General features: G+C 39.1%; 1 protein-coding gene across 9 annotated transcripts in view; it reads left to right on the forward strand.

Annotated features, from left to right (window-relative positions):
- Positions 1 to 20683, forward strand: part of MCC (MCC regulator of WNT signaling pathway) — a 238735-nt gene that overhangs the window by 110276 nt on the left and 107776 nt on the right. The window contains exons 1-2 of one of the 9 annotated variants that reach the window (XM_063424049.1): positions 18394 to 18827; positions 20505 to 20599. The exons of 7 other annotated variants lie outside the window; for them this stretch is intronic. The gene's annotated coding sequence lies outside the window, so the exon portion shown is untranslated. Of the gene's footprint in view, positions 1 to 17465; positions 17486 to 18393; positions 18828 to 20504; positions 20600 to 20683 lie in introns of those variants that run through there. One more of the 9 variants, XM_063424050.1, reaches the window with a different exon arrangement.

Here is a 20683-nt window from a genome sequence, read left to right on the forward strand (position 1 = left end):
AAATACCTCCAGAGATGGTGACTTTACCGCTTCTCTGGGCAATGTGTTCCAATGCTTGATAACCATTTTGGTGAAGAATGTTTTCCTAATATACAACTTAAATCTTCTCTTGAGACCATTTCCTGTCATCATGCCCCTTGTTCCCAGGGAGTAGAGCCCGACCTCCACTTGGCTGTCCCCTCCTCAGGTGGAGTCAGGGAGTTGTGGAGTGTGAGGACCCCCTGAGTCTCCTTTTCTCCAGGCTGAGCCCCTTTCCCAGCTCTGTCAGTTGTTCCACACTGGACTTGTGCTCCAGCCTCTTTTCCAGTTCCATTCCCTCCCCTGGACACCCTCTGGCCCCGCAGCATCCTTCCTGAATTGAGGGGCCCAGAACTGGACACAGCACTGGAGCTGCAACCACAGCAGTGCCCAGCACAGGGGGAGGTCACTGCCCTGCTCCTGCTGCCCCACTCTTGCTGACACAGGCCAGGATGCCCTTGGCCTTCTTGGCCACCTAGGTGCAGCTGGCTCATGTTCAGCTGCTGTTGACCAGCACATCCCAGTCCTTTTTCACTTGTCAGCTTTCCAGATACTTTTCCCCTAGCCTGTAACACTGCAGGGATTGTTGTGACCCAAGGGCAAGACAAGACTTGGCCTTGTTAAACCTCAGACCACTGGCCTTGTCCCATGGATCCAAACTGTTCTGATCCCTCTGCAGAGCGTTCCTGATAAACACTCCCAGATAAACACTCCCAGATAAACACTCCCAGATAAACACTCCCACCAAACTCAGTGGCATCTGCATTATCAACAGGACTGATTGCAACACTTGAGCCTGGGGAACTCCTCTGCTTGGTGCCCAGTCACCAGCTGGATGTAACTCCATTCACCGCCACTCCCAGATTCCAGATGTCCAGACAGTTTTTCACTCAGTGACACTGCACCCTGTCCAAGCCATGAGCAGCCAGTTTCTCCAGGCAAATGCTGTGGGAGATAGTGCTAAAGGCTTTACTAGAGTCCAGCCAGATAATATCCACAGCATTTTCCTGATCCATTCAGCAGGTCACCTTGTTGTAGAAGACCAGGACAGTCAAGTAGGACCCGCCCTTCATAAACCCATGCTCGTTTCTCTTCATAGATGTTAATTCCAGGTTTCATAGTAAGCATGTTTATTTATTTTTGTTCTGTGCCGAAGCTCTGATCTGTTAGAGGATATTGGACCTTTCATTACTATTACTGAAAATCACAACCATGTGTGCAAAAGCCAGAGTGTAATTCTAGTCTTTATTCTGCCTGCAACTGCTTAAAAAAACACCATAAAAACTGGTAGAGAAGCCTAACACTGAAACTTAAGATATTGTCATTCTAAGGGAAGCTTTCTGGACTAAAGTAATATAAACAACTGCCGCTGCACATGGGGAAACTAGCTGTGTTTAAGGAAATAAAATGTCATGTATTTCTTGTTTATTTTTGCATCATTGTTCAAGTGCAAAATCCTGGATTGATAATAGAGTATGACGTTATCTATATATTGATGGGGTTTTTGGTTGGGGGGTTTGGTTTGTTTTTCATATCTTGCTGCTCAGTGTGCATATACATATATATTGCCTTAACTCTATGCAGGATGGTAACTCCATGCAGATTTTTTCAGCAGATTTTTTATTTCTTGAAAATGGATTTGATAATTTTTATTTCTTTTGATAATAATCTACTCATTAGCCTTGATGATAGTCAACCAGAAGAAGAGGTAATACTGAAAGAAACTTCTATTTTCCCAGCTCTTGTGATTTTGCTGCTGTTGCTGAAGGGTGTAATTCAATTAGAGAGTGCAGAGCAAGTGCAATAAGATTTCCATTCAGTTTAACTGTCTAAGAATTTGTCAGGTTTTTTCTTTATTCCTCTTTAGGACAAATGTGTCCCATGCTACTTTTTCCCACCTGCTTGTCCATTCATCTTTTCTTTAGGTATTCTAAATCAGTATACTTCATGAGAAAGTAGAGAGGTCAGTGAGAGAAATGGTTTTCTCAAATTATATACTGCTTGTATGTGGCTGCGTTTGTATGGATATTATAGTGGTTTTGTGTCAGTGACAGGTCTCATTCTAGATTGTTTTATTCAGCCTCTTATCTCCTGTTTTGAGATTGCAGTCTTAAATAAAATAACCCTAATGCAATCATATATATGTGTGTGGGAGCTGACAGTGGTCAAGAGAGAATTTCTCAGGCATGAGGCAGCTTGTGAGAAAGCAAGTCGGATAGACTTTCCCATGCTTTGCTCTGGAGGAAGACATTCCAAACAATTCCTAATCTCTGCACCTGCTGTTATTGCAAGTTGTTTACTTGCAGGAGTGTTTTTGAAGGGGTGTTGGCCTGAATGGCCAATCATATTCATGATATGATATAACACTCTATAAAAAGGATGTGCCTTTTAATAAACTTTCGCAATATGCCCTCCAAGAGAAATGGAGTTTTCTATGTTATTTCAGCCATCCCGAATAATATAACAATACATACAGACCTTAAAATCAGTTTATGTTCCTTTCCAGTAATCCAGAGAACTAAAGCCATTTCTCTCTGGCAAGTATCCCATTCTTTCCTCTCCTTTGGTTCTGGCTTTCCTCAGTAGAAGCTGCCCCTTTCTGTAAGGAAAAAAATCAAACAAAACCAATTTTTAATCATTTTACAAATACTGCATAGTGGGACTAGTAAATAAGTATTGGGGGATGTTTAATAAAATCCATTTATGCAAATACAGCTATCAAAAATGTTTCTCCTGTTCAGTTCAGCCAGTCAGGATGATAAAATACATTGTATTCTGCAGAAAAATATGTGAATCCAGACTGAGATGAGGCTGGAAGAGGCTTCTGCTTTATCCTATACTTCCAAACAAAACAGAAGACACAGCAAACCATTCTCTTTTTCAACCCTTTAGTGCCATTCGGGCTCTTGAATATTTACTAAAACAATGAAGAGATGAGTAGTTAAAGATACAGGATCGTTTTAATGGTGTTTTAATACCAAGTCAGTGATAGCTGGAGGCTTGACTAAATTCTGCCAGGTTCTGTTTCATGGAGCCTATCTTGGCAACCTCATCTGTTGCTTGGCTGTTGACAGAGGGAAAAGGTTGCTCCACACATCTGGCTTGAACTTCCTCTGTTTTGACTTATTTTTGTTCTATCTTGTCCTCCCACCATGTATCTCAGCAAGGAGCATGGCTGTATCTTCATGCTAACCTCTTCATGGCTGCTGGCAGGCTGCATGAGGTTCTCCAAAACTGCATCTGAACAAGTTCTCACAGCCTTTCCTCAAGTGCTCGGTACCCTAGCTCTAGTTGGCCCTTGGCTCAGCTTATTTAGGTTCCTTGATGATAGGACAAGGATGTGTCCTAGGTTACAATGTAAGATATGCCCAAAGTATGGATTCTATCACCATCTTCATGAGCTGTTGGAACCAGGTGGGCAGTGTTTCCCTTGCCCCCTCCCTCCCAACTATCTTCTGTTAATGGGCCATCAATGCCTTGCCACATGACTCACAAGTAACTCCCTCTGGGAGCTATCTTTGTTTAATGGGCAATCAAGGACCCACTGCATGACTCATAGAATGATATCAGCCTATTGTGAGATGCTCTGCCCAGGGGGAGGAGCCAAGCATTCCCACCTAGATATAATCTGGGATTTGGGACAGCACAGGAGGCCTTACCCACTGGATTGCCAGAGGACAAGAGCTACCAGACCTTTCTACAGGATCACTGCTTCAACAAGACCACTTCGTCTGGACTGCTACCAACACCCTAACTAACAGGGTGTCAGGTTGTATTCTGACTCTGTCAGTGGTCTTTTGTACTATTGCTTTTATTTTATTTCATTTTACTTTTTTTTTCCTCTCCTATTATATTGTATTTCTGACTTGGAGTCTCTCACTGTTTTTGCTTTCAAACCAGCACAGGAGAGTGGTCTTAACATGAAGAAGGTAGGTTTAGATTATATGTAAGGAAGAAATTCTTCACTGTGAGGGTGGTGAGGCACTGGCACAGGTTACCCAGAGAAGATGTGGACATCTCATCCCTGGAGGTGTTCAAGACCAGGCTGGATGAGTCTCATTGTAACAGGGTGTAGTGCAAGGTTTCCTGCTCGTGGCAGGTGGTTTGGATCGAAATGGTCTTTAAAGTCCTTTCCAACCCAAACCATTCTATGACTGTATGACTCCAGACATTAGGATTCAAATGTTGTTCTGGTGCTGTGAGGCTCAAAATTGAAGATACACTTCCGAGGGCTGATCTAAAGAGCACAGAGTTAATGGGAGTATTCATCTGATCTTTATCTGCCATCTAGATTCAGGATGTCATTAGTCCTTACTGCTGCCATTATGCACTGTGGGCACCTATTCAGCCTTTTTTCTTTTTACCAGCCTCTCTTCAGCAACAATTTCCAAGTCAGTTAGTCCCTAGCATGGCCTATTGCGAGTCTAGTTCATCTTATCTGCCAGAGATTGCATTTCTCCTTGTTGAATTTAATGAAGTTACTGCTGGCCCAGTCCTTCAGCCTGTTTATATTTCTTTCAATGGCAATCCTGCCCTCAAGTGTATCATTGAAATGGAAGGTGATTGAGGTCATTAATAATGACAACCAATGGTGAATCAAAAAAATAACAGAAGATATCATAATCTTTGTATGATACCATCTCCATTAAAAAGAATCACCATTTTCAGACACAGTCCTACAATTCAGCAAGCAGCTGTGGATGGTAAATAGGAGCAAAGTGAATGTACCCCTTTTTCCTCTATTAATAAACATGTGTGTATATTGATGTGTAGATCCTTATCCATCGTATCCATTTAGCTTCTGTTCTAGCATTGAACACACTTTGCTACTGGCTTCTGTCAGTTACTGATTTTATTTTCAACCACCAATTCTTAGATGTAATCTGCTATGTAGGAGAAATTGAGTGTGGGTTCCTACATTATGCTTAATGGAGTGGGCTGGGAGATAAACCTGATTTTTAACTCCAAATGTACTATCTGCTTATATGCGCATCATCAGAATGTCTGCCTTTCCTGTCTGAAATAGGATGGAACCTAAGACTGAAAAAAAAGAACAGCGTTTAAGAAGAAGCTTTCTTTTATGTGTGTAGGCTGGTATTTATAGAGTTTATAAAGGTTTCTGAGAAGGTGTACTCATAAATTAAACCTTTGTTATGGGTAGAGTATTGAAAGTATGGCTCAAATATAGTTTAAAGTAATTCTGAAAAAACAGTGTCAGGAAGATCAAAATTAGTAGTTTTCCTGAAGGCCTGAGTTATACCCAAGTTACTGATACATATTGGTAAAAGTGGTTAGGAGGCTTTTGTTGTTGATGTTAGTTCCTTTGGAAAGGCTTCTAAAAATCTTTCATTATATAGATCTTTTTGCATAAATCTCTTATCTCCTCTCATATGATCTCCGACCATATGATCGGTATTTGTTCTATAATTTCCTCATGTCATATTTGACTCTTTTTGTGATAATTTCTGTGAAATCACATGACTTCAGTTTTCTTGCTCAGGGAATGAATTGCTAGGTAGAGGGATCTGTTTGGTGTAAGATCCAGAGAGGTTGTTCTGTGACCTCCTGTAATGAACCATTTTCTTCAATGATTAGGTATCAGAAAAACTTTTGATTTCATTCTAAGTCCTCATTTTGGCATCTTAGTGTAGCATTACTTGGTTTTTCTGGCATGCTGCTGTGATTAATTAGCTTTGAGATGGCTTGCTCATCTCTTATTGTAGTTTGCCCACTAATAGAGCTATGACTGTAGAAATGAGCAGTTAATGTTCCAGTGTTAGGCACTGTATGAGCTGTAAATGTTGATTACTGTTAACAAGCAATCAGGAACAATGTATTCATATGGGAAGGGAATTGTCTGATTTCAGGAATTTCTAAAGTAACAAAATAATTCTCAAAAGAATGAGTAATTTGCTTTTATAACTTTCTGGATCTTTGGTGAGCACTCAAGGTTGTTCCTGGTAGGGCAGCTATTTTCCACATGCTGTTTCCACATTTGATTGGAAGATGCAGTGTCCAAACATTATTTTCAAAAAACAGAACATGAAATACCTTTTGCAAAATACTCTAGGTTTGTTCAATTATATTTAAGTATAATTTTAGGTTTAATATGGCAAAAATGTTGTCAGAGTAAGTAGATAATGCTGGCTCTTCTGTGACTTGATTTTTTTTTCATGAAAACATAACAAACAATTAAATTTTTAAAATCAGCTGATGACAGAGATATAATCTGTTTTTAGTCTATCTGAGTGTGTGATTTGAAATTGTGTGATTGGATGCTTTATTGCTGTTGCAGTTTTAGACATGCTAACTTTATATGAGACTAGGGACCAATTTTGAAACTGAAGTAGTCACCTCAAATTTGCCAGATTAATTGAAGAACTAGGTACACTACTGGTTTATATGAAAGAGAATATGGCAGAATACTAAAGACTATGGCTTTTTATGCCTGGGTAACTTTTTTAATTCTGTCAATTTGACAGGGCATAATTAGCTTTTCTTGGGTGATTGATGTGGCATAAGAAGAGAAAGTGGTTTTTTTGTTTTCTGAAGAATGAAAGATGCTGACAATGAAAACAAAACATCAAGACAGCTAGAGCTTATTAAAACACTTTAAATGAATAAAGAGTTCACCTTTTAAGACCTCAAAATTGAACAGGCTTTGTAAAACCTAGTGCCAAATAGAGACTTGCTCATCATAAAAGAGACTGGACATTATTGCAAATAGAGCTGACATGTAGTGTAGAGATAGCTTTGGTGTTTTAAGACATGCTGACCGAGTTAAGTAATCACAAAGCAAATTTAGACCAGAATATGTATTGACACTTCCATGATTTAATTCCACTTCTGAATCACAGTGTCTCAAGCTGTTCCTTTCAAAGTTACCATCAAGTCAGCAAGGATAGATTGTGCTACACTATTTAAAATTTCACAGCTGTCAAGAAATTTTGCCTTGGTTTGAGCAGGATTTCCTTCTAGAAATCAGAGTAATAAGGAAGTAGCAAAAGTGGTTAAATGATATTTCCTAATGGACTTGGCTGCACAAATGAAATGTAAGAAGGTCATATCCTGTAAACACTCTAATTTCTCACTTTCCAGTAGTTCACAACTTGTAACCAGATACAACATGCAATGTGATCAAATGTAGAATTTTAAGAGGACATTTTAGTAGATTTGGAATGTTTCAATGTAAGATTTGGTAGCGAATTTTCTTCTTTGGGTCATTTTGAGACATGTTCCATTGCTTTATTTTGGGAAGGGAATGTGTAGAGAGAAATAGATAAATTGATAAATGGAAACAAAGGTATTCACACTTCTCTTGGCCATTGATTAATAATCCTTCTGCTTCTGGTCTCACTTGAGTGCAGCTAATCAGTGTTAGTGGATCACTGCTGCCATGGAGTAGAAACTCTCTTAATGACGCAGTGTTCATGTGAAGTTTAAAATTCTGCTGATCTGTTGCTACACATAAAAAGAAAATCAAACTTTTTTATTTGTAGTAGTCCTAACTTGTCTAGGTCTTGTATGTTTACTAAAGATTTATCTTTCAGTTAACCCACTCTGAGCTGAATTTTGACTGGGGTGTAAGGGCATTGATTTCAATGGTGTTACATGGCTTACCCATCCATGCTAATCAGGTGTCAGTTCAGCAACAATACTTTCTTTCAGGAGTATTTCTAATAATACCACTCCTAGCAGGGCAATCACATCAACAACCAAAATGTTCCTGAAAGTAGGAGCAGTAGTCCTGAGGGCCTGGCATATTGACTGTGAGTGAAAGCCATTCCACTTTGTCAATCGTTTTCATAGATATGTGTTTGTGCAGCTTAGGTACTCTGGAGAATGCCTCATGCACATTTTTTCCTGTACCTCTTAAGATCAGACTCCCTCTTGCAGTCTTGGTTTCTCTGATTATAGAAAGAAACAGTACCATTCTTGGCATACCAGTGAACATTCTTTTACTGCAAGCAAAAACCTCCCTCTGCTGCGTATGTCTAAACTGATTGCGTATGTCTCCTTGCTGATTGATCACTGATCTCATCACCTGCTTTTTCTGCTGTACTGTTAGACTTGCATTGCCAGTCCTCAGCTTCATTTTTGTAAATAACTGCTTTCAGTTTTCCTTCCCTTTTCCCCTTACTCTGTGCTCTTTCAGATTATTTCCCTTTACAACCGGTATTTCCCTAGAGTTTGTTGTTGTTTGTAAAAACAAGTAGTACTGAGTCTGAAGGGAAGTGAGGTAACAAATTGTTCTTGCCTGCTCAGACAGCAGCGAAACAAGTGGCATGCAAGCCAAAAGATTTGTGTTTGTTCAGTCATTTCCCCCCAAACATCTTTAAAACATATTTTCATAACATTTCCTCCTTGTTTTATTTTACAATTGCAGGTATTTTTTCCTGTCTTAGTAGGTAATGTATCCACATTTATTTTTCATTCCTTAACTGGGCCTGGGTGGGAGGGAGGTATAGACCTCATATTTATGTGTCTTTTAGATCTTCAGTCAAAACAATGCAAATAACACACTAATGTTTCAGCTGTTAAAGAACAGTGCTTTCTCAGGGTCACAGGTTTTTCTGTTTCATATTCTTCCCTTCCCTGTCAATAGATTAGGGTGAGTACAGATAAGAATTGTTTAGTAAGTGAGAAAGTGGAACAAAAGAGAAGGAAAGCAAAAGTAAAAAAAGCAATATAAAGGCATTTGCTCACCATCTTCCACAGGCGGACTATGTCCAGCTGCTATAAAGACTTTAAAAAGGTGATGCATATTGAATGTATAGTAACCTGAAGAGCTGCTGCTTTTACAATCAATAATGATTTTACAAGACGCTACTGGGAATGTCGTAAATGAGAACTGCATAGCAATAAAAGAAAAGAACAATAGAGGTTAATTTTGGCTAAGAGTTTAGAAAAGCATTTGTTTTCCAAACTCAAGATGCAATCTTGTTCAGGTGAAGGACAGTAATTGGAGGGCAGCTTGATTTTGTATGAATTAGTTTATTAAAATATTTTGAAGAAAGGCTAATATGACTGTTATTGAAGTAAATGTGTTGAGGAGCTAGGGTATGTCTAAGTGTTTAATGGATGTGCAAACAAATCTATTTTACATGCATGGAAGTTCTGAGATAATTCTCTGAAAAGCTTTGACACAACAAGAAGAAAATCACTGGGGAGATTTCTCTGTACCAGTAATTGTACTCATGCAACAGCGTAAAAGGGAATAGTTTTGTGACACCTATGAGAAATTGGCTGTAAAGTGGGGCTATTTGTAACAGGAAAATCTTTTTGCCATAATAGTTTTGGGTGACAAATTACTGTCTTCAATTTCAGCTTAAATTTAACCTAGAATCCATTTCCTCTGTGATACTTGTACAGCAGGAGTATAAATGATCTGAAAAGTTACAGAAGCTCTCGGGATCATACTTTTCAGTAAATGTAGTAAATAAGGAGTTGAAGAGTCATATTTGATACTGAAAAATGCAAATGCAAAATTTACTTAATTATTTTATTATCTCACACCTGAGCAGACCGTGATTGCTGTTATATATATATGTACCTATATAAGCATGTATATATACATGTATGCATATATATAACAGAAATATATCTGCATATATTTGCACATAGAGCATGTGAATCTCTTAGGGGAAAGGCAAAAGCATTTTAAAAATGTATTATTTTGAGCTCACAGTCATGCTCTCAGAGTGAGCTATTAGAGTTGAGACTGCCCAGCTGCTGCTGCTGCCTTTGTGAGGTTGCTGTTGACTTTAAGGGGTCTGGCTCAGCTGGACATCCACTGAACTTCTCAGCTGCGTGGTTTGCATTGTTGCACAGGGATGTAGCCGGGAGCCAGGAGTGACTCATGCCGATGGCTGTGAGCTGCAGTGGCTCAGGAAGAGCTTTGTACTCTGGAGGTAATAGGAGAAGTCGGCTGGGGGAGGAACTGCCTGGGTTGTACCGTCTCACTTTCCGGGAATGTGAGTCAGGGCCACTGACCATGCTTCCTGCCCTCCTTTCACAGCTCAGAACACATGCAGCGGCAGGTTTTGTTACAAAAAGTGTTTTTGTATTTCAGTAAAGACTCCTGAAGGACAGGAGACAAGGCTGTTTCGTAACAGCTGAGCTAAACCCCTGCAACCATCCACTGTGATCCACATTACCTGATTTATCCTAAGTAAAAACTTCAGTGAGAGAGTTGTTATACAAGTTTTCTGAACACCAAAAAGACTTCCTTTTTGTGATTAAGGTGTGACATCCACACAAGCTTGCTTTTTCAACCATGCATGTGGTTCTTTAAACTATTTAAAACCTTTTCCCCATGTGAAATGTGGAAAACACTGAGGTCATGGATTTATGAAGTAAGTAAAACTCAAAATATTTTAAGGATGAGAAGCTAAAAGAATACTTGGGTAATTTTTTACAGCTAGATCAGTGACCTGATCAGAACATTTTGATAGAAAATTCTCTATCAAGCATTACTGCCTATCATAAATACATATTATAAAATTGGCTTTTCACAAATATTAAGATAAATACTATATGTATAATGCTAAAATCACTTTGCTGTAAGTATAGTTTTTATTTCTGCTGTCAACAAAACTTAGATATGGTAGTGGCATAGCTGATATATAGTTATGTTTGTAATTAAACTGCCTGCTTAGCTGGGATAACATCAGTGAACATATGAGGACCCTGCTACTGATACACCATCAGCACCTGCCATCTGAAGAAAGTATGGACCAAGACCCAAGCTAGAGGTGACAAAAAGAACTTACTAAAACCATAGCCAAGAAACACTCATGCTCTAAAAAGGGGAACCCAAGGAGGGGCCATGCTAAACAGTTCCTGGAATATGTAAATTAGTTTGTGGCAAAATACGAATATGCATAATTATTTATAAATATGGAACAGGCTGATGTAATAGAAAAGGTATTTAAGGAGCATCTCAGAAGATAATAGGGGTGTTGTTGGCTGAATGCTAGGCACCCGGCCGTTAACTCTTTATTACCTCTGTCTCCTATTTTTTTTTATTAAACTTTTAAAATTTTACCAGGAAAGTGAACTTCATTTTTCACATTGCCTGCTGGCCAATAAAACCAATTCTCTGTTTGCTTAAGGATTACATGCTTTTGTATGCTCTGTACTTTTACGTAAAGATTAAAATTATGAAGACAGTATTTCTGCACACACACAAAAATGCTACCAGTGTTTTCCCCACAGGGCTGATGTGGTTGAAAAAAAAACAAACACAATGTTGTCCTTAGTTTATAACCTTCTAAGTATCACACACAAGTTCACTAGATGCTGAAAATGTTCTTCAAAAAGTTCTGGTGGACTGAATTTGATGTTGAACAGGAATTAAGCCGAAATGTCCCCAGAACACAAACCTGAAATACTGTGTCCCTCATTGTGACTGTTATCAGGTTGGAAGCTGCAGAAAAATCCCATACCTACACATCAATAACATAAGAAAACCCCTTTTGTTAGGGGTTTTGTCTTTGCCATTTTGTATCAGTATTAAACATCTAGATCATCTGTAACTCAAAAAGAAAACCCATGGTGTAAAAGGCAGCTTTCATTCCATGTCTTGCAGAAATATTTCTGTTTTTAGAACTTGGCTGGTGGTTTTGTTTGTGATAAATGAGGCAGAATTGATTACAGTAGATAACTTACAAGTCATATAGGGGATAAAGGTGGGGGGGGGAAGAGAGAAAACCAGTGTTGTTGTTGTTACCTGAGGAGCAGAAGGAGAAGGTGAAGTGTTGAAAGGTGCAGTTACAGCACTGTGGGTTTTCTAATGTTGATTGTGCCTCAGAAGTTCTGTCTGCACATTCAAGGAATTTTTAGTGCTGCAGGTTCTTCCAAACAGTTTTTACTCTGTGCAGTGGCACAGAAGATAGGCACAGCATACAAAAGCTTTCCATGTAGTGCTTGAACTGCTGATTACTCTGCAAGAGCAGGAGGAGAGGTAACTTGAAGATAGATTTCTAAGGTAGACCACTTTTGTTATTTTCTGTTGCTGTAACTTGTGATAAATACTGAGAACATATGTAGGCTGCAGTCAGAAGTTAATATTTTTCTGGAGTTTTCTTATTTGAATGTGCATGGATGGCTATTAGAAACATACTAAATTAAAGAAAAAATCATGTAGATTTGAAAAATATAACAATTAATTCATTGGAAAATCCTGAGTTCCAAAGAAAACAAGAGTTTAAAACAATTTTGAATATATTTTTCTTTCTATGGGCTCAGGGTGTCAAACAAATTGGTTGAAATAATCATATAGAAGTTCAAGTATGTACAACCCGAATTTCAAAGAAGACTATGAAAAATTAAAATAATATTATCTTGTCAATCCTGTCAATTTTGTCTTTGAAACAAAAAATGTCTTTCTACTTACAAAACATGCCTGCAACATAAAACTTATTATAATGTTTGTATTGAAAAGGTAGGTGTCTACTGGTTAATCTGAATAACTTCCCTGACAATGGCAAAACCAATTAGAAATTGAATAAATGTTTTGCAAGAGTTGTTTCATTTATATGGTATCACTTTGTGATACCTTGCTCTCACCTGGCTTGTGGAAGCCAGGGAAGTCATGCCAGGGAAGTACACCTGCTCATACCCAGGAGTTTATTCTGAGGCAGGGTGCAAGTTTCTGAGCTGAATTGGAGGACTAGGCACTCTCTGCTGCCTGGAGAGCTGCTGTATTGGTGTTTGTGTGTGTTGGTGCTGATGCTTGGGTGTTGCATCTAGTGGATGCTCTCCATGAGGCTCTGGACAGATGATCACTCTGCTGGAGAGCGAATAAATCTGGCTGCTTTGTGCAAGCAGGGACTGCCCTGTCAGCACAGAACAGGGTGGCCTGAGCCACTGATCTCTGGATCCAGAAGAGGACATCCCCCTGTCTTTTGGGAAGTGTGTTTGGAAGGTGCAAGACCTGTTCGATGCAGCATGCATCAAATTAGCATTGTTGGTGAATGTGTCAAAATGGATCTGGCAAAACCAGTGTTGGTGCGTTACCATATCAAACTTGTCACAGAAGCAGGTAATTGCTAGGTTGGGTGACACAGCATGTGTGTTATGCAGGAGGTCAGATTAGATCATCACTATTTCTTCTGGTTTTGAATTCTGTGACTCTGCTGCAACCAGTTGTTCCGTGCAATCACTGTCCATACTTGTATATCACCGACACACCCAAATCATCTTGCACCCATATGTGGCTGACACCGTAATAGAGCTGCCTGTTTTCCAGGGCATGAAGAGCTTTCCCATAGGTCAGTGTGGTAAGGAAAATGGAGCTTTAAAAATTATATGCTTGCATGACATGGAATCGAATCAATGGGGGGGAAGGGGTATAGAAAATACAGAATTTTGTATTACAAATTCAGGTACTCCTGACTAACTTGGGCTAAATTGGTAGAACCTGTTTTAAACTGAGGTAGCACTTCAGATAGGTTTGGAAGTAGGAATAATAAAAACACAATGCAAAATTGTGTGTTATGCAGCATTTATGCAAAATTACTATAAATAATAATTTATAATGTTATGTATTACAACTTGCAACATGTTGTTACTATTATATATTATTGTGCTCTTAATACAGAATTAAGGACAAAGTAGGTGGGTCACTTTGAAGAAAGCTGCAGCTTCTTGAAAGCATTTTCTATGATGCTGGTTGTATTACTCTGTTTCCATCACTGAGAATATAGGATTGGCCAAAAGATTGGTTCAATCAGATGTATTTGATGTTCCTGAAAATAATGCTTTTTTGCAATTCAGCAATGTGTTAGTAGCCCTACATTTGTTTTGGTAAACCTTCATGCTCCCTGTATTTTTGCAAGGCTGGTTGCACACATGAATTTACCTATGCCAGGTAAATGCCTATACTTAGGCCAAATCAGGATGCCTGAGTAACAGAAGTTTAACCCTGTTTGCATAACAATTACTTACAGAGAGATAAAATACTTAACTTTTCTGACAGTTTGTATGCACACAATATGTAAAAACTCTTAAATAATTATAGAGATATAAAAATACCAAAAGAACCCCTAATTGTTGAGGTTTTTTTTTTTTGCTTACATGAATATAAGTTTTAGTTCTGCAGATTAAAATCTGTTGGTCATATTGAACTGGTTAACATTACTGCAGTGCTGTCTCATGTTTATGAGAGAGAAAGCTCTCCCCTCCCTGTGTTTGTGGTCTCCCAAAAATAACTGATTTGCCAAGCACATTTCTTTTCAAGAAGGAAAACATTATTTTCAAAGAACAAGACTGACATGGACTCATTTTAGAGCGCTGTTAGTATGTTAATAAGGTTTCAGTCAGCATCACTCTATGCACTTGCTGCCCTGCTTCAATTTATCTGTCTCTTAGTATGCCTAATTTTATTTGGAAAAATTCAAATGGTAGAGATGCTGTGGATAGAGTGATTGTCATGCAATATTAATTAATAACTGGTAGATTTTCTTCCTTTTTTGCAGGATCTGGGTTAAAATGATGAGTCTTTTGAGTGTTTTCCTTGGTCAAAGAAATACTTGGTCAAACAAATTTGAGATGGTATATAAATTTTCTTTAACAAAGCTTATTAAAAATTACTGCAAAGGCTTATTTTTAATAGCAATAATTAATAAGCTCTGTACTCCGTGTTACCTTTTATATATTTCAAACATTTTAAAATGTCTTTCTGACAGATGGTCTGCATAGCTCTTCTCTTGAATCAAGTAAATCAGCTATGTCCATTAAAAGAGGGAACATAAATAGGTCAGATGAAGCTGCTAACTCTTCTAATTTCATTCAGGAACACTGGGCATAACACAGGTTTTTGGTAGAGGAGCACATCTTTCCTTTTATTGTCTGAGGAATATATTGCAATCTGTACAAAGAAAATTTGTGTATAGAGCTATTGGTTTTATTTTGTTTTTCTCTGACATCCATTGGTGGTTTTGTCTGTATGGTTTAGCTGAATGTTTGGGCTGGTTTGGATATATATTAAATTAGTTTCTCTGAAACAAAAATACAGTTTAAAAAAGTAATTATTAAAATATATATATTTGAAATCTAATTTGTACTTACAAGAATAGGAAGATTTAAAAGCTGAAATTAAAAATGAAAATTTGCTACAGAGGCTATTTTTGAGCTTACCCTTTTTGCAAGGTGCCCGAGGATTACTGTGGTATTACAGTGTTACTTATTTGTTAGCTATAAACACATACAGTTTGGGTTAGTGGGGAAGTGGTTATAGCTACTTATGGCTTTTAGGGTTATCATTATTCATTGGCAGGATGCCTCAGTATGTCACATGTCAAGTGTTTTCCAAACCTGATTGCTCCAGAGGCTTTTTCCTAACCCACACACTAATGTGCTCATTGGCTTTGGCCCTTTAAACGTACTCAATGTGCAGTTTTAACCATTTCCCTTCAGGAGTTCCTTCTGACAGTAGGAGAATTGGTTGTTCCTGGTGATGTGAACCAGAAGCTCCAGTTTTGATTCTTTCAAAACACCTTTGTTAAAGCAGTTTCATGATGTCAGCATACTGGTCAGAACCTTACTTCTTTGACGATACAATTAAACAAGGATATTAAGGAGTGTTTTTCACTTTAGGTATTAGGAAGCAGTTTAAGTACCTTTATTCAGCTGTTTTGTTTATTATTTATTTATAGCACAAAAAAGGGTGGGAAAAATCAAAAGGCGACTTCTGAGCACACAACTGTCTGAAGCAAGTAAATCCTTAGAAGTTGTACATGATCTAAACCACCTTTTAAAATACCACTGTTTGATGATGGAACCAGAAGTGCTGTTCAGGCTTGCAGAGGAATACTGCTTTCAGTTATGAAGAAGGGAATTGGAGATACATTTGGCATGCATCACAAAAGCACAGCTCAGTTGTGGTATGCCACTTCGGGGCAGGGTCTGGGTAAGCTTTGAGACAGAGCAGTTACAGAGAAATTATGAAGGAGAGGCTAGAATGGCTACCAGAGCCATTCACCTGGTGGTAAGGTTATGAGATCTAAAACCAGTCTGTTCAAGGAGACTCTGCATCACTCAAGACAACCAGCAGCTATTATCTATGGAAGTATGGAAGTCAAATAACTGAGTTTTGTTTAAATATGTTGCTTATCTTGAACTAATGAACAAAAGTAATTTTTTATGGTGTTCAATCAAATTTACAAATTACTTCTTGTAACAGGAACATGTATCTGTACAAAAGTATCCATGTGCTTCAGCGTTTAACTCCATATTTGCAAGTGTATGTATCTAGGGAATTCAGTCTTCAGTAAAATAGGTCAGGACTGAAAATTGTCTTTCATATTCAAACGTGTGGTGAAAATTATCATCTAGCCTCACAGTGCCAATTCATGCAGTTTTTTGTGATGATTTGGACACACAAGTCTCATGTAAAGTCTTGACTCCTTTGGAGTGTTTTCCTTACATATGAAAGAACTTTGTAATGGTTGTGTACTAACCCATCGGGAAAGAAACAAAAACACGACAAAGGCTTGCAGAACAGTCAAAATTAATGTGCATTTTCAAATATAAAGGATCATACACAACATACTTAAGCTGGTTTAAGTTGGCTGTGTTATTAGGACCCAGAACTGTGTTTAGAATGGATTTTAATGTGGTGACATTTGTAAGTTGACTAATGACAGTAATATATGTTCATTTTACTGATCTTCTGTTGCTAAGTTTTAGGAACCTCATATATATCACATATTCATGGTTTCTGATTTCTGCATTAAAGATGTTGATAACTATAGTTTCAGGGTGAAGAACTCAAATGCTTCAAGAAAATGAGAACATCTTCCTGTGGGCATTGGCACCTCTTACAGTATGTTCTGGATACCCCCTTGAAATGGAAAAATCCTGTGGCTTAATTTGCCTCATTAAATAATGTAGTACTGTTTTGTTAAAGTGATACTTAGCACTGAAAAAAACAGGTTAATATGCATGGTTTTAGATTGAAATAATAGTTTCCCTTTCTTGTCTGTTTCTAACCTGTGACTTCTAACCTTATGAAGAACTGTAGAGTGCTTTGTTCTCTGTTGTTGCATATGCCTGTTTATTATTGTAGGTTTGTTGGAAATTCACTATAAATGTGAGCACCTGAAAATAAATCTGTTGCTAATCTGGAAATGTGATATGCAAGGGGACACTCTTCAGCCTTCAGATAAGGTCTGCTAATACCACTGAGATGTAAAGTAATCTGTAGATTGGGTCATTCTGATAGCTCTTATTAATATGAGTCTCAATGGAGAAGTGCTGCTGTCACGTGTTCATTGTGCACTGATTGAGAGCAGGAGGACAGACTCAGAGAAGGCTGAAGCTGAGACATTTCCTATGCTGCAAAGACTGATGTTGAGAAAGAGGCTAATGCTTCATTAAGCTTCACTGATTTAAAAATGGCAGATCTTGTTAGACATGGGATGCTCTGTTTGCTGCTAATGGGACAAGTGACCAGTGTGTGAAGGTAAGGGCATTGTTTTTCAGCAGCAGATATGAGAAGCTTTGTTATTATCTTTGCAGGGGGTTTTAAAGTGCAGTTTGCTGCTTTGCCATTGAAAAAAAATTGGCTGCTGTGTCACACATAGCCTTGTCAGAGAAACAACTGGAATGCAGAAATGCGTTTGAACTCAGGATGGATTTGTTTTTGCTTCCCAGGCAGTCAGCATCAGTGTTTGTAGCAAAACAGAGGAGGCTGATTACCACAAGGTTTCCTGTTCATGTGGATAAGAAGCTTTCATAGAGAAACAGGAAAACAGAAGTTCTCACAAATCATCAGTATTCGACTGCATTTTCTGGCCTTCTTTATAAAATTTAAGTGAAGTAGCAATAGGTGTCTGGAGAAAACAGAGTCTGTGCACAAAGTACTGAGAGAAAAGAACGTCCAAAAAGAAGCAGGTTTATGCAAAATGCCTCTCTAGTACTGGACTTAAGTGCTTGCAGACATTTGATGAGAGTGTGTTGATGAGTCTTCTTGCTGGGCCCAGCAGGGAATGTGGGGTAGCCTGAGGTTTGTAGATGAAGGAGGGGGTAGAGTGCAAGTTTTTCCTCCTGGTTGAAGAAGGCAGCTCTTTGGGGAGCACGGCACTTACTGAGGCTGCACTTAAAGGTGGAGTGGGTGGGTTTGCCTCTCCTCTCTTCCCATGTAGCTTTGGCTTTGTAGCCAAAGGGGCATGTAGCTCTTGCCCCTTCCTCTCTAAGGTGTGTGCACATGTGTGCACACGTGTACACATTCCTAAACAAGCAAGGCTTTCCAGAAAGGAAGGGCTCTCAGAGTTACTGAAATAACAACTTGCTGCATGTAGGATTTTGTCAGGAGAAGATTTTAGTGGGCTAGCAGGCTTGGAAGGGGCTCCTGCGGGCAAGGGTCTGTCGCCCACCCATTTCCTCTTGCCACTGAGGACAACTGAACACCCACAGCCAGATATGCGCCTTGGGCTTAAAAAAGGGTCTGTTCTTGGTGAGTTTTTCGCCCGAAAGTGGGATGGGGCAGTCCTTGTGTCCCACGGCGAGGACAGAACGCGAAATCATCTTTGCTCCCTCCAGCCTGTGGTTCCCTCCCACAACTTTATCTGGCTCGGTCGCCGCGTTCCAGGCACCATCGCGCCTTTCCTTAACCGCGGCTCTCCCTTTGTGGCTGCGGGGAGCCGGGCCGCGCCGGGGGAAAGGCTAGGCGGGGCAGGAGGCAGGCAAGGGGAAGTTGGCGGGGGGAGGCGGCGGCAGCGGACGGCCTGAGGGGAGCGGGCGCTGCGGCCCCGGAGCGGCGGCCCCGGAGCGTCCTCGCGGCCAGGCGAGGTTGAGAGACCCAGGTAAGGCACCCGGAGAGCACAGGATGGTGGCCGTGTGCGGCTCTTACGCCCCCGCCATTTTCTGCGACTAAAGCTTTTTTTCCTTTTTTCCCTTCCGAGCAGGACAAGTACCTAGGGGAACTCAGACAGGTGCCAGGTGTGAAGTGAACATAACTTTTTCTTTTCTTTTCTTTTTCTTTTTGTAACCTAAGTTACAGCACAAATACGTTGGGCTCCGGATAATAAGTGATCCCATCTTGCATGGTTAACCTCTGCATGATCTTAACTGGGAGGAGCAACAGCTTTAAACATGAGTCCATATAGCTTGTTTTCCTGTGCTGTAAATACCTTTATGTTTAAATGAACATAGGAGTGCATAATGAGCCGTCTGACTTTCTGGGAGCAGGGTTATAAACGATAAACCTTCTGTCTCAGCTGTGTGCTGGTATTACCATCCTGTGTGTCAGAGGTAGGTGAAGGTAACATGGAGAGGAAGTGCTGGTGATGCTGGGTCATAATTAAATAGGCCCGATACAAATATTTTAGACACATAAGGTCTTGGAAGTGGGAGGTCCAGCCGAAAGAACAATGAGATCACATACTGGAGGTACAGGTGAGGTGAATTACATCTCTGTAATTGAAACGTTGAAAATAAGAAATAATCCAACTTACTAGGACAGAGAAATCATTGAAGGATCTAGACAGTTACAGGGAACCTTTGTGATCTTAAAAAATAAACCAAACAAAACCTCATGTCATAATAAATCTGTTCTTTCCTTTGATCTGAAAGTTTCTCTGTAGCTTTTAGTTGCCTCCATCCCCACAACTAGTACAAGAGAAACAATAGCAAGCTTATTTCACAGCAAATGTTTAGAATATTTCTACAGCAGTTATGTAGTAGAAATAAATATAGCATCTTGAACTCCTTAATTTAGAATGTCTTATTTGTAAGTAATTATTTACCAAATAATTATTGGCACTTTTGTTAAAGTACCAGTTGCAGCAAATAGGATGTGAAAAATCCATCAAAAAGGCTTTTTACCAAATTTTACTGAGTACAAAGAAATGATGCCATTGTATTTTGATCAGTATTATAATTTCACTGCCAGCTGGAAACATGGCAGAGTCCTTTTAATTCCCATCAATACATTAATTGTAATGCCAAATACAGGTAGGTTGTGAATGGTGTTTTGATGTGAACCTACCTGACAGTATAGAAGAGCTAGAGACAAATAAACAATATGAGATAATATTTTATCACAATAACCATTAGCATTTAGACCACACATCTGAATACACTTTATGTGAGAGAAACATTTTCTGTATATTCTAATCTAGACAATAAACTCTTTTGGACCAGAGTACCTAGGTGGTTTCTGTGTGTGGCAGGGCCTGTGTAGAATGTTCTGTCATCACAAGTAACAATAATAAAGTTCTCTGGTAAAGAAATGTTTTTATTTTTTTTTCAATGAACACTTCCTCTTTAATCTCAATCATTTAATGATTAATCAATTAATCTCAACCATTTAATCTCAACAGCATAACAGCTGTTGTTACAACCTTAACATGCTTCTGATCTTTGCATGTATTAGATTCTTTTACTAGAAAACAAAGCAAACCTTACCAGTTTGCCCTTGTGCATGTTAGTACTGGTCAGCCCCAGCAGCCCCTAATGCACTTGGTTTATTTCCATCCTAGGAGAAACAATACAAAGGTGAAATGTGAACAGTGAAAAATCCTGGAACCCTCTCTTAGTGCTGCTGTGACAGATTGTACACAATCTGCTCAAACAGGTAAATAGGTTTTGCTATCTAGTCTACAATAAAGAAGATATATGGGCAATGCATTCCACTCTCACCATTCATCTGGTGTAGAGT

The sequence above is a fragment of the Prinia subflava genome, chromosome Z (genome assembly GCF_021018805.1).
Source record: "Prinia subflava isolate CZ2003 ecotype Zambia chromosome Z, Cam_Psub_1.2, whole genome shotgun sequence".
NCBI lineage: Eukaryota > Metazoa > Chordata > Aves > Passeriformes > Cisticolidae > Prinia > Prinia subflava.